Below are 15,082 nucleotides of genomic sequence, written 5' to 3'. Positions count from 1 at the left end.
AATGTCAAAAATAGAAGAAGGTAGTAACAAGGAAGCGGCTGTTTTCTTCCCTCTTATATATGAGAAAAAAGCAAAGATCGTCTCTATTGTGACCCCCAGAATTAATCAAATTTGCCTGCTGTCACTACAATGATGTATAGGGTTCTAAAAAGGAGAACCCCAGGAAACTGCTTAGATCACTTGCTGTGGTAGAATGAAGTAAGGGGGACATCTTTTCCTATGGTGAGTTCCAACTATGCTTTAAATATGTGTAGAAAAATATTTAATTCTTGTGAGAAGGGAAGGAAAGGCCCAGAAGGCTAATCATGGCTTTTAAAAAATTGTAATAACTTAACCTTCTTTGTAATACAAAAATAATACTTACTGCAGAAATTTTAGAAAATATTAGTAACAAACAAAATAAAATCTCCCATAATCCCACCACTCAGAGATAATTATTGTTAATATTTTAGTGCACATCCTACTGGTTTCTCTCTCTCTCCATCCTCCTAATGTGTGTTTCTGTGTGTGTGTGTGTGTGTGTATGCATACGTGTGTATAAACATGGACTCAAATACATGTATTAACAAAATGAGATCATACGCTATATATTGTTTCATAACCTGAGTTTTAACTCCTTTTTTGGTAAATATTTTTCTGTAATTATATTTAATGAAAGCATAGTATGTCAGTGTTGAAGAGATAGAGAATTTAACCAATTCTCTGTTGTTGGGCAGCAATGGCATTTTAATGAGACAATTTTTGGCATCAGTGACTGGCCAAGAAGGAAGCTACTTTCGATGGGAGTTGGGAGGAGATTGAGCAACTCCGTAGTACAAAACCCTGCCATTTCTATCCAGAGTGGACTCTTCTAATGGGCACTCTTTGTTTAGAGCTCCTGATTGTGCTGGCAGAGACTTTGTCAGGTCAGCATCACTGTCCGCTCTCCCCAGGCCAACCCTGCTTCTTTCCGTTTCCTTTCACAAGTCTTGCTGTTCAGTAAAACTCTTGCCCTCCTAACTCTGCCTCAGCACCTACGTCCTTGAGAACTCACTGACATATTCCCTCTTTTAAATCCTGAGAGAGTTCATTTTCTCATTTGGCTTATGAGTAAGACTGCCAAATAAAATATAGGACACCCAGTAAATTTGAATTTCAGATAAACAACAAATAACTTTTTAAGTTTCAGTATGTCCCATGCAACATGTGGGACATACATATACTAAAGAAAATAATTCATTGTTTATCTGAAATTTACATTTAACTGGAAATCTTGTATTTTTATTGGCTAAATCTAGCAACTTACTTCTTGGGTGATCTTTGTGCCTATGTAACTTGTCTCATCAACTAGCTCATAAGGTCCTTGAGAAGACAGGCCCCAGGTCCTAGAACTCTTTATTTTCCCAGAGGCTCTTCAAGGAGCAGTATTTTCTAACTGATGGGTCCTTGAACAGTTCCTGCAAGCCCACAAACCTCCCAGAAATTAAAAGCAATGTTTTGTCTCATGTAGATGAAAATTCACGGATACATTTGTTTATAACTATCTCAGTATTCCTTGGTCCTCACAAAACTCTGTGAAGTAAGCCTCCTCAAAACAAAAGGAAAGATCATTGCTGTTTCCATTTTACAGGTGAATATTAGACATAAATATGCACAAGATTGTACAAAAAGATGGACCAAGTATTTAAGCCATGTTCTCAGGCATTGAAATCCTGCAGTGTTTCTTTCTGTGGGAAGCACATAATATAATTTTCTCAATTGAAAGATGCCTTCAAGTTAGCTTTTGTGTAGAAACAAGCCTGTTGTTAAGAGGAAATGACAGCGGCTGGCCCGGTGGTGCAGCAGTTAAGTGTGCATGTTCCGCTTCGGTGGCCCGGGCTCCACGGGTTCAGATCCCAGGTGCAGACATGGCACCGCTTGGCACACCATGCTGTGGTAGGCGTCCCACATATAAAGTAGAGGAAGATGGGCATGGATGTTAGCTCAAGGCCAGCCTTCCTCAGCAAAAAGAGGAGAATTGGCAGCAGATGTTAGCCCACGGCTAATCTTCCTCAAAAAAAAATTTAAAAATTAAAAATTATAAAAAACAGAGATGACAGACAATAGTGTTCCTTTGTGTGGTAAGCCCCCATGGGCGCTTCTAAACTAATGTGGAAGAATGGTGAGCGTTGTGGACTGAATGTTTGCATCCCCCTAAAATCCATATGTTAAATCCCTAATCTCCAATGTAATGGTATCAGGAGGTTGTATTGGGAGGCAATTAGGTTTAGATGAGGTTATAAGGCTGGGCCCCCATGACGGGATTAGTGCCATTATAAGAAGAAGAAGAGACTCCAGTGCTCTTTCTTTCCACCATGCAAAGATAGAGCAAGAAGGTGGCCATCTGCAAGCCAGGAAAAGGGCCCTCACCAAGAAATGAATCTGCCAGCACCTTGATCTTGGACTTCCCAGGTTCCAGAACTGTGAGATAAAAATGTTTGCTATTTAAGTCACCCGGTCTGTGGTATTTTGTTACAGCAGCCTGAGCTGACTAAGACAGTGAGTTTCTGACTGTTTCTGAATCTTGACAATCACAGCATTGTAGCATGGGACCTTTGTGGGGAATCAAAATAAAGACTAAATAACTAAATTTAGGATAAGTTTCCTTTAAGACTAGCCCTGTACTGACTGGGTTACTTGCCAAAAGTCTGCTTGCAGGCCAGCTTTGTCCCAGCATCATTGGGTTTTTGACCAGTTACACTGCATTTTCCAGATGATGAGAAGAAGTCAGAGGAAGAAGTCCTGCTAACCCACCTCTGCCAGAGTTTCTGTCCTGCTCCCTAGGACTTGACCTGGTCTAGTCTGAGCAGACTGTCTAACTCTGTTGTCAGCATTACTCTAGAAAAAGAGAACTTCCTCCTTCCTTATAAATAGAAATTGCCCTATTAAAAATAAATCTAATAGACCAAAGCATGAACTCATAAAACATAAAGTGGGAGGTGACTATTCACATTACAAAAAGATCCTTTGTTCAAATCACTCTCTTTTGAAAAATATTCCAAATGCTCCTTGCTCTTGATATAAAACTCCTTAATATGGCACTAGGGCCTTTACAATCAGGATTTTTACCAGCTACTCCCATCTTCCAGTGCCCAGTACCCTATATTCAAATTGCAGTCAATTACTAGCTTTTTCTTTAGAAATGCCACAAGCAGCTGTGCCTGTGGTCATGCTGTTCTCCACGTCTTGGATGCCCTTTTCTCTCTTTCCTTTGCTCCAATGGGAACAATCCACTTACCCTTTAAATGCGGTTTGGTGTGTGTCGTAAAGATTTAGCCTTGCCCAAAAAGAAGGTCTGGCCTTTGCCCTCAGCTTCTGGGAGGCAATCTCTGGGACCTTGTAAGTGTCATACCTGGTAGGAGCGTCTTCATTTGCCTAAGGCCTAAGTCATGCCAGAGAGTCTAACACTGTGATTTAGGATGGCAGCTGTCCACACCAGGCAGTATTTAGAATGAGGACTGAGTGGAAAGACCAACAATATAAGGTAAAGTGGAGGCTTTGAGTAAAGTGGTATCAGCTGACTTGGAAACTGAGATCAATCATATGAGCAATCAATCAATCAGTCATGCATATGTGATGGAGCCCCAGTAAAAACTCTGCCAAGGCTCAGGTGAGCATCCCTGTTTGGCAATGCTCTTTGCCATACATCAGTATGCCACACATCAATGCTGGGAAAGTGAGGCTGCCCATGAATCAACAGGGAGAGAACAATGGAACTTCTGCATTTGGTACTTCCCCAGACTCTGCCTTATATACTTCTGCCATTGGCTGATTTTAATCTATATCCTTTCCCTTTAATAAAATGCAACCATAAGTATAACAGCTCTTGGTGAGTTCTGTGCATCCTTCCAGAGAATTATTAAAACAAGAGTGGTTTTGGGAACTCCTTGAACTTACAATTGGTGTCAGAAGTGAGAGCGGTCTTATGTGGATGATGCTCCCTCTAACTTCATGGTTGACTAGCTCTCACAGAGTGGCCTCCTCTGAAGAGACTCTCCTGACTCCTTGGGGCCCCTCCTCTGGGGCCCCATATTTTTTCACACCATATAATAACACTTCACACATTATATCAGGTTCCTGCTTGTATTAGTTGCCTATTGCTGGTGTAACAAATTAGCACCAATTTAGTAGCTTAAAGCAACACACATTTATTATCTTACAGTTCCGGAGGTCAGAATTCCAAAGTGAGTTTCACTGGGCTAAAATCAAGGTGTCAGCAGGGCTGTGTTTCTCTCAGAGGCTGTGGAGGAGAATCTGTTCCTTTGCCTTTTCCTGCTGCTAGAGTTTACCTGCATTCCTCACCTGTGACCTCTTCCTCTAGCAGCATAGCATCTTCCAGTCTCTCTCCTATTCTGACACTCCTGTCACCATCTTATAAGGACTCTTGTGATTTGGGGGGCCCAGCTAGATAGTCCAGGATACTTTTCCTATCTCAAGATCCTTAACCTAACACATCTACAATGTCCCTTTTGCCACATAAGGTAACATAGTCACAGGCTTTGGGAATTAGGACATGGATGTCTTTGGGGTGGGGGAGGGCATTATTCTGCCTACCATAATGTTTAATTTGTTTTATTCAAAATTCATCACAGAGTTTATTTAACTTTCATAGCCCTCTATTTACATTAAAGTAACTAACAAGAATTATAATGATTTACTTCAGAATTATCACTGGAATCCCTTAATCTATTGATAATGGCAGATATATTTATTGGTGATAATAACTCTAGGGTTACTGAAAAGATCAGCTGGGGTAATTCATATAAATCATTTAGAACAGTGTCTGGTGCATAGAAACTACATAAATAATGTTAGTTTATTGTTACTATTATTGCTATTATATACATATATATGCTATGTAGTGGTGGAACAAAGTATGGTAAAAGTCAAACTGTCTTCCTGAAAGAGAAAAAATATCAAATGTTTATTAAAGATTTTAAGCGGATATAAGAATAAATAAGGAACTATGAGAAGGGAATTCTAATAATTCCAATAAGTTGGAATTATTTTATTCAGTTAAGAATCTCACCTTTGAATATTTATCCATAGCCAATGTGTATGGATTATTCAGAGCAGTTTGAAACCAACACCAAAGGAAAACAGAAGGTGGAGGAATAAAGAACAATTTTCTTTGTCCGTAGTGGATCTCAGGCTGATCAAGGAGGAACGCGCCCCCTGTGTGAGCTGATAACAGACAATTCCCACAGAGCTTTTTCAGAAGCTCACCCAAGACCGCCAGTTACTGTCTACCTCACTTTCTGTTCGAAGTCTAGGAGCAGAGTGAATAAGGACAATGATGTGAAAGTAAATACAACATGCTGGTAATTACTTCTAGGTTCTGCCCTTTCATAAAATCTAATAAAATTGGTCTTTAAATGTCTATCTTCATAATGCAGCTGTGAAATGTTTGTTCTGGTATTACTTTTTTGTCTGTCTTGAATTAAAAAAGGTGCATTTCATTGGAAAGCAGTACATTTTTTATTTTAAGTGGAATAGAAAAAAATTGATTTTTTTTTCTAAGCCCTAATTGCAAACATGTCAAATAACATGTCACATTTAAAGGCTGTCATGGGAGCCAAACAGTGTAATTGTATATGGACAGTGCTATCTAATTTAGCTGGGTTAGTATGATTTACTAGGATGTTTTGCTATTGGTTGCATTATTTAGATCTTTGATAATCTTATTTTCCATAGTAATCTAAATCTGGAAAGTTTTTGCTTCTTTTGCATCAGGAGGTCATTTTTGCCAATCAAATTATCTGGATGCAATAGGAACTGAGCCCAAAAAAGAGGTGTAGAAAGGAAAGTCCCAGAGGTTAACAGTTTATAAGCAAGAACTGGTGTTACGGGTGCAGGATAAATGGGCTAGACAGGGCTTCCAGGGGTTTGTTTGCATATGTTTTGTGGAACTCTGTGATTGTTGGAAAAAGTCATGGCCAAAAATTTTTTCCTTACAAAGCCCTTTTATCCTAATATTTCTAACCAAAATACAAATTCAGGTCAAAGCACTGATTTGCCAAAATTAGACGGAGTTGTGCCATTTTCAACACAACTTGTTTTCAATAAGAATTCAGAATACGCTATTTCCAAGTCACATCTGTATAGCGCACTAGATAAGTTTTAAAATCTTTGAACTTGGTTTGTGTGATGGGACACTGCATTAATGGGCCTCCTACCCTGTTAAGAATCATCTAGGCTTATAAAACAACACTACCCTTTGCCATAGCTGAGGTGCTCATCAAATGCAATGCATTGATGGCTGTGGCTTCAGACTCTTCACGTGAGGCCACCTACATCCGTTTCATCAATTCCAGGCTTCAAGCCACATGGAGGATAGGTGTGAACCTCCATATCTACTGTCCGTGGAAAAAGCAGCAACTTAGTCGAAAGCAGCTGGTGCTTCATGAAAAGCTCTGGGAAAAACATCTCATAAATAATTGCATTATGATATGTACTCTAGCAACTAACACCCTTTCTTTCATCTTAATTTGTAGTGGACATTCTATCTGGAAATCTTCATGATATCAACAAATCTTCTCATGAGTGATTCATAAACTGGAAAATAGCTCAAGGTAGCTAAGTTTGTCATTACATGCAACAACCTGAAAAGGTGCTTTTCTTCTGAGAGAGAGTAAAAACGGTTTCTGAAAGGAAATCCTTTAGGAAATTAGGTAATACAGCTCTGGACATCATGTACTATCATACTCTTTGCTGAGACATATTCTTTGGAAAATACAGAAAAAGTCTAGTTCTAAACCACAAGTGAGGCTATCAATGGGTATCATTCGATGATAAACAACTCTTGAAAAGGAAGAGAAGTAGAATAGTTGGAACTACAATTAATTGAAAAAGTGGGTTAAAGCAGTGAGTCAGAAACACATACTTATCTTCATTAAATATATTTTAAGACATATAAATGTGCATTCATTTGCCAATCTTTTTGCTTAATGCTATTCATTTACTTTGAGTGTGTATGTACTAATTGCAATTCTTTTTTGACTTTATTTCTCAAACCAGAATGCATCATCTGTGATTTCTATCTCCAGTTTCTTTAAAATGGAGCGAGAACTTTAAGAACTTGTGATGTAACTTTAGTGCAAGATGCATCTAAATTTTTATGAAATATTTGTGAATATTTCATAATTATCTTGCCCATACTACATTTGAAGGAAGTTTTTTATAAAACAACTTTGTGTACCAAGACTGCAAAACTTGACTGCTCTTTTATTCGGGTCATTACTCAAGGTTGTTTATGCAGCAACTTTGGGAAATGAGGTAATATCGCTCCGTGGACAAAGAGTAGGCTTACAGCTTGTTATGAAAGAGGTAGATTCTCCAAGTGCAATGTTCCTCAAATGAAATGCAAACTGACTGCATGTGTAGCATCCATTTTGGCCTGACATATGGGAAGTTCCACTTGGAAGCAAGGGGAACTAATGCAAATATGCCAATGCTCCTGTTGCTTGCTATGCTATAAGTAATAAAGTCTTTTGTCTCTGACCTAGGAGTCTTGTATCTTCTGCCTGCATCCAGGAAATAATAAAGGGCTAATTTATTAGCTTGTAAGTAGGATAAAAATCAAATCTCAGGCTCAACAGCCCTCATTAAGCATACAGCTCAGCTGGAAGTTCTGGAAATGCACAAAGGTAATGGAACATAACCTGTTAACTACATGCGTTCAATGTGCAATGGACTTCAATCAGAATGTTCGTTTTTCAGTGGAAAGGAGACATGATTATTCTGGTTAAGTTGGTTATGATACAGTCAATTAAGACAGAGAATATGATGTGAATAAAGGGCAATACTTATCTAGCTTTAATAAAACTAAATGAGTTAAAGCTGATCGCATAATATAATAATGACCATCATGAAAAGGAGTAATAGCCACATAGTTGATACCTAAAATAAAAGTTAGTAAATAGAAAAAGGGATATGCTTCTCTATTCCTAGATTAGTCACCTAATAATAGGTGATTCTTTATATTTTCCTGGGCAACTAGGCAGCTCTTCAATATGATTTTTACGAGTGTTAAGAATCCAACCATGCCACGGTCATTTTCTTGTCAAGTCTCAGTTTGATTCCTACTAGATATCTCACACACACATATGTGCACGTGCACACACACACACAGACTTTTAACAATGTGTATGCAGAAGTCAACCAGTAACATTCCTTCCACTTAAAGTCATCAGTTTTCCATTAAATATAATCAAATTAAACTGAGAGGAAAATATAAAGGTATTTTTTTCTTCTTCCCAACTATTTACAACATTTTATGTGCATAAAATGTTTTCTCTTTCTATTAAAAGTATCCGCTTCTTTTGGATCTACCAACACTTTACTCCATCAAACTATACACATTTAATTTGATTTTTATAATATGAAAATTATAAATTTTTGTGTTAATTACAAATGTTATAGGTATGTATTATAAAAAATGAAGACTATCCAGAAAAACTCAAGGAAGGAAATTAAAATTATCAATGATCTCCACCAAATAGAATTAGTCATTGCAACTTTGTTAGGTTTTAAGGCTGTTTCCAATTTTTTGCCATTAGAAAATATGTTATATATTAAGGTAACACTATAGCAGATAAACCCCTGAAATCTCAACATATTTTACACAGCAGGGCTTATTTATTGCTCATATGCAGTCCAAACCAATGTTTCTGATCACCAGGTAGCTTTCCTTCAGAAGGTGATTCAAAGATGCAAGATCCTTCTGTATTATCGCTCCACCGTCTTTAACATGTGGCTTCCAAGGTCATCACGGAAAGGGAAAGAGCATAAACAATTACCAGTGAGACTAGAAGTGACACACATCACACACCACTTCTGCTCACATTCCATTGGATAGAACTTAACTAAGTGGCCACCTCTAACTACAAGGTAGGCTGGGAAATATGCATTAGCTGTATGCCCTGGAAGATGAGGAAATGGGTTTGGCAATTAGTTAATAGCTCCTGCTATATATTGATTGTAGATAATCTTTGTGGGTAAATCTTCTCACATTCATGATTACTTCTTTAAGAGAAATTTCCAGACATGGAGTATAATTTTATTCTTTTATAAGTATTCTGAACATGTCAGACTTCTAACTTTTCATCACAGCCTTAAGAAATAGATTGAATATGTTAGTATCCTTATCAAAGACCCTAACTTACTTGAACTTGTTGGGAAAAATTATGGATCCACAGACTTTCTGTCCTATGACCATTTCCCTAGTGATACGCCATTCAAGAAAAGCTAGACTTCTTTATATAAATGCATGTGTGTGCACATAGATATGTATGTATATGCTAGAGCATAGTTACATATAATGTTTAAGTATGCTTCAGTTACTTTTAGAGACATATTCATGTTTCTACACCACAAAAGGACAATTTACAAAATTTGAGATGTTAAAGAATCACTTCTTTACATTTCTTTTGAAAACCATCCAAATATTTAATCTGTCTAGGATAGCTTAAAAACGCAAATAATATACTTTTTCTTAAAGATTTTATGTTTTTCCTTTTTCTCCCCAAAGCCCTCCAGTACATAGTTGTATATTCTTCGTTGTGAGTCCTTCTGGTTGTGGCATGTGGGATGCTGCCTCAGCATGGCTTGATGAGCAGTGCCATGTCTGCACCCAGGACTTGAACTAACAAAACACTGGGCCGCCAGCAGCAGAGCACGCAAACTTAACCACTCGGCCACGGGGCCAGCCTCACAAATAATATATATACTTTTGAATTTTATAGTTTCTTATTCATACAGACCAAAAGTTACCCTGAAATTATTTTCTATTCACTACTTATTTTTCTACCATTCATAATTAACAAAAAAATAACCAATATATAAGGGAAATTCCAACAAGGTGAATATAATTCTGTGGAATCTAAAATATAAATTGATGTTAGCAGTGCTTAATATGTATTTGCTTGCTCGTTTCCTCTACTATACCATGGAATCAATTCACTCCCTATGGAATTTTTCATTTACCACTTCATAAAGGTGATCTGCATTGACTCCTGCATACCTTCTCAATTGTTCCAAATTTGATTATTACATTTGCTTGTTTTTGACAATTTTTTATGCCTTTTCTTTGAATGATTGTGTGCTTACTTAAATTACTTATAAATTGGCTATATTTCACACAGTTTACTTCATGCTTTTCTTATTTATGCTCAGTACTAACTATGGCATTAACTTCCCTTCTGTATTTTCTCTTTAAAGCGATGGTTAACACTTAACAATAATCCTGTCTTGAAATAGAAAATATGGTTCAGAGACTTGAACCAAATGAAATATCGATTCAGGTTGGAGAATATTTTGATGTTTTAGTCTTGTTACAGTTCAGTTGTTTTAGAAAATATGTAGGTTTGGATTTAGTTCAGACTGGTTCACTGGGTTTTTTGTTTTTAATAGATTTGATTTATAGTTCTGCAAAAAGTTTAATATTGGGTTTAGGTCAGAGAGGACACATTCAGCAAAATAGTTGTTTGTTTCCAATTTGGGTTCATGGGTCGTTACAAGGCCATGGTGTTGTAGCTGTTTCCAGAGCCACAGCATTGAATTTTGCACTTCACCATGGAGTCTTCCTCCAAGAGGACAATAGATGCCATTCACTTCCAGCAGAATTGTGACTTGTGACCACTCACAGTAGACCTGACATTATTATATACACCCTATGTGAGATACAGTGATATCAAAAAGTTGTATGTTGGGGTATTATTTGAGTTTTAAACTGTGACAAGATTTTCTTTTTATTTTTCTACATATGAGTAGGAGAGTTCTGTAATTTCAAATTTTAAATCTTTTCACCCTAAATTTTAAGCTTATTTCTTCTTTCAGATTTATTTAGCCGTGCTATTAAATGGGCTTCGCTTTCAGAATTATTGCAAACTTTCAACTGAAAGGCAGGTGCTCTAATCAATTACATCTTTTCACAATATTTTAATAGCTAAATGTGGTGAAGGATTATCAAGTTATTGAGTATAGTTGTGGTAAAACTTTTCCAGCTTAGGAATGTTTTAAACTATAAAGTTTAAACTGCACTTTAAAATATTGTTGGGGTTGTCGTTGGGTATAACAATACTTAAAGTGAAGAAAGGAGCAAAATCCACTCACTAGAAAAACTCTTTAAAGCTTGGATAAATAGTAAGGAGTGTGTTTAATACAACTAATTTATAGATAAATGTGGTGCCAACCTAGAATACATTAACAAGGTAAAGCTTCGGGGTCTTGAGGTAAGATAATATATTGCTTTCATTAAAAAGCAATCTGCATGGACGCTATCCACCACCACTGGAAACTCTGCAGCTGTCACCTTTATCAGGGGAACGAGAGCAAGCCACTACATTTTAATCACTGGGGTTTGTCAGGAACGAAAAACAGCCAGCTTCCCACAAATCAACAGACATGGATCCTGATAAGGAAAGTGCATTGGAAAAGGACAGCTACATACCACATGACACCACCTATTCTCGGGTGATCAAAGCCCAGTAATTGTTGAAGATAAATCTACTGAATTGGGCTTTAGGATGAAACAGTTGTCTTTGAACAAAGCAGACACATATGAATTATCCATGACTTAGAACATGTTTAGGTCTGAGTATATTTTGCAACGTGGGAAGGAATGGACAATAGAATGGCAAAGCACGAGGCACAGGCATCCTCACATGGCACTTTTTCCACTAACTCATTTCTGGCTATGTCATGCTTTGATTAAACTGAGAAGCCATCAGGAAAAACAAAATGGAATAAGAGTCATTCAGGACAAGCATATCTGAGTAGAAACAAAAAACCCGGACAAATGAGACAGGAATGGGGAATATTTCCTACAAGCTCCCATCTCTCCTGCTTGCACTTAGGGAAACAGAGAGACTCCCCACACCCAGCTGCTGCCATTCCAACCCTGTTCCAGTTCAACTGAATGTACGGTCCTCACAGTGGGTCTCTTTAGTCAAGATGTCTTGAGAGAATCTCTGTGCTTTCAACATAAGAACTTAACTTGAAAAAAATAATAATTTACAAAAAGGTTACAAACAAGCAAAAATAAACAAAAAGTGGATGTGTATAAATACTGCAATTTTTTTTTAAGGATTGAAGCATCACAATGAAAAGCTGACTATGACATAGAAATGTAGAACTAATCAAACAGGGATGGTTATAAATAAGATTTATAAGTAGAGGATTTATAAAATGAGTGTCTTGAAATCAATGACATCTTAATGATTACTGAAGTGTAGGAAGATGAAACATACGAAAATAAAACATAGTGACCAAAAGGGGACCACTTGCTCACAGAGGGAGAAAACTGAGAAGAAACTGAACACCAGCTTGGAAAGTCATCGAGGGTCACAACCTAGGGCATTGTGATCTATTTCCAAAGCCAAATAGGACAATGGTCTCTGGTTTAAATTACAGCTGTCGAATGCTGACTGCCCAAATATCATTAGAACAACCTGTTAATTACAACCTGGTGAAAACTGAGTATATTGCTTTCAAGATAAGAAAGAATATTAACTCTATAGACTAAAAAAGCTTTTGCTTAATTGAGGTGAAATTCATATAAAGTCAACCATTTTAAAGTGTAAATTTAGTAGCATTTAGTAAATTCATAATGTTGTGCAAACGTCACGTCTATCTAGTTCCAAAGCATTTTTATCACCCCTAAGGGAAATCCCACAACTATTAGGCAGTCACTCCCCATTCTTCCACAACTACCCTAACCCCCTGGCAACCACTAATCCACTTTCTGTATCTATGGATTCACCTATTCTGGATATTTCATATAAGTGGAACCATACAATATGTGACCTTTTGTGTCTAGCTTCTTTCACTTAGTGTAAAGTTTTTGAGGTTCATTTATGCTGTAGCATGTATCAATACTTTGATCTTTTTTTTTTTTATGGCTGAGTAGCATATCATTGCATGAATATACCACATTTTGTTTATCCATTCTTCCACTGATAAACATTTGGATTTTCATTGTTTCATCTTTTGGCTATGGTGAATACCACAGACGAGGGAAGAGCAAGGTCTGATTTATTGGAATTTTGAAGTCTAGGTTCAAGGGTGGTCTTTCAAAGCTGAGACTTGAGTAGGACTGAGAAAGGATCATGATATAATGGTTTAGGATTGGTAGAAATGGCAAGCATTTTGAGGGAAGGGCTCAAAGAGGCTTGGGATTTGAACTACTTGTTGATATTTTCAATTAAAGAGTAGATGGATCTTTCAGGAAATTTCTATAATAAACAATCTAGTTATTTACTTGGGCAAGAGACTTGAAATTGTAAAGTTGTGCTATTGACAACAATGAAATAGTAAAGTCATACTAATATAGACAGTAAGGTGTGTGGTGTGGTTCTCACACCAGAAGAGATGAAGACATATAAAAAGGATGTATTTTCTGGCAATGTTGGGCAGAACTGCTCCTGAACCATTCCAATTACAAAATTCTGTAAAGTAAGCTAACCAACATCTATCTGTATAGTGTTTCTAATGAATGGTAAGATCTTCTGGGGCAAGGACCATATCTGCTGGCCCTTTTTATCACAGCAACATGGTAAATGATCCAGCACACAATAGCAGCTTCCTAAAATCTTTGACAGTAATAATCATATGAGATACTGGCAGTGATGACTAAGCAAGCATTCATCTCAAGATAGTATATATTTTGTCAATAAAAACGAGCACCACTTGGGGCTGGCCTGGTGACGCAGTCGTTAAGTTCACACGTTCTGCTTTGGCGGCCCAGGGTCACTAGTTCGAATCCCAGCTACAGACATAGCACTGCTTGACAGGCCATGCTGTGGTAAGTATCCCACATATAAAGTAGAGGAAGATGGGCACGGATGTTAGCTCAGGGCCAGTCTTCCTCAGCAAAGAGAGGAGGATTGGCAGCAGATGTTAGCTCGAGGCTAATCTTCCTCAAAAAAAAAAAAAAAGAGCACCACTTTAAATATCTTAAATTAGTTGCTTCATATCGTATATGTTCATGGGACGTTTTCTGTCATTTAATCAATAACGATCCTTTGTGTTCTGGCCATTACCCAGTCTCTAAAAGGATATGGGAGAAGGTGGAATGTCCTTGCAAGGTAGGAGCTGTAAAGACTGAAATAAACTTGGCAGCCAGGCTAGGTATTCAATAGACAATGTGGCCTGATAACACAGAGCATATTTATAATGAGAGTTTCCTGTAATTAAAAAAAAACTAACTGTAAAGGAGTAGAAAGAAGAAATATTTCATTCCTGCTGCCTTGATCGATCAGAAAGAGTATTGGAAAAATAAAAACTTGGCTATTTATTTCAAATAGAAACAATCAAAGCAAATATTGTACTGCACAAAGGAAAAAACATTTTGGCTCTACAGAGTGTATACTTCTGAAATCCTCAATACTTTTTCTAAGCTAGGAAGAGTGCAGTAGTTTACATGCCTCTAGACTCTGCCCATGGGGAAGAAAGTGGAATCGCCTCCAGACTACTGTCTTTGAAAAACAGTTGCTTGTTTTGGAAACAAAAATTATTACCTTTGCTGAAAATAATGAATATCATTTAAGAGAGATTTTTTTTGAAGCGGATACTGAACTATAAGGGCTATTTAATTTTTTCATTTCACAAATTTCCCCTAGTACTCTTTTTTTCTTAATTTTAGTAAAATACACATAACATAAAATTTACCATTTTAACCATGTTTAAGTATACAGTTCTGTGGCATTAACACATTCACATTGCTGTGCAGCCATCACCACCATCCATCTCCAGAACTTTTTATCTTTCCCAGCTGAAACTCTGTACCCATGAAACAACTCCCCATTCTCCCATCCCTCCAGCCCCTGGCAATCACTATCCTATGGTCTGTCTCTATGAATTTGGCTATGAATTTGACTACTCTAGGAACATCATATAAATGGAATCGCACAGTGTCTTTTTGTGACTAGATTATTTCATTTAGCATAACGTCTTCAAAGTTCATCCATATTACAGCATGTATCAGAATTTCCTTCCTTTTTAAGGCTAAATAATATTCCACTGGTTGTACATATCACATTGGTTTTATCCACTCATCCATCAAAGG

Source organism: Equus caballus, chromosome 14, assembly GCF_041296265.1.
Source record: "Equus caballus isolate H_3958 breed thoroughbred chromosome 14, TB-T2T, whole genome shotgun sequence".
Lineage (NCBI taxonomy): Eukaryota > Metazoa > Chordata > Mammalia > Perissodactyla > Equidae > Equus > Equus caballus.
The sequence above is the reverse complement of the archived record's forward strand: the minus strand, read 5'-3'. Positions refer to the sequence as shown.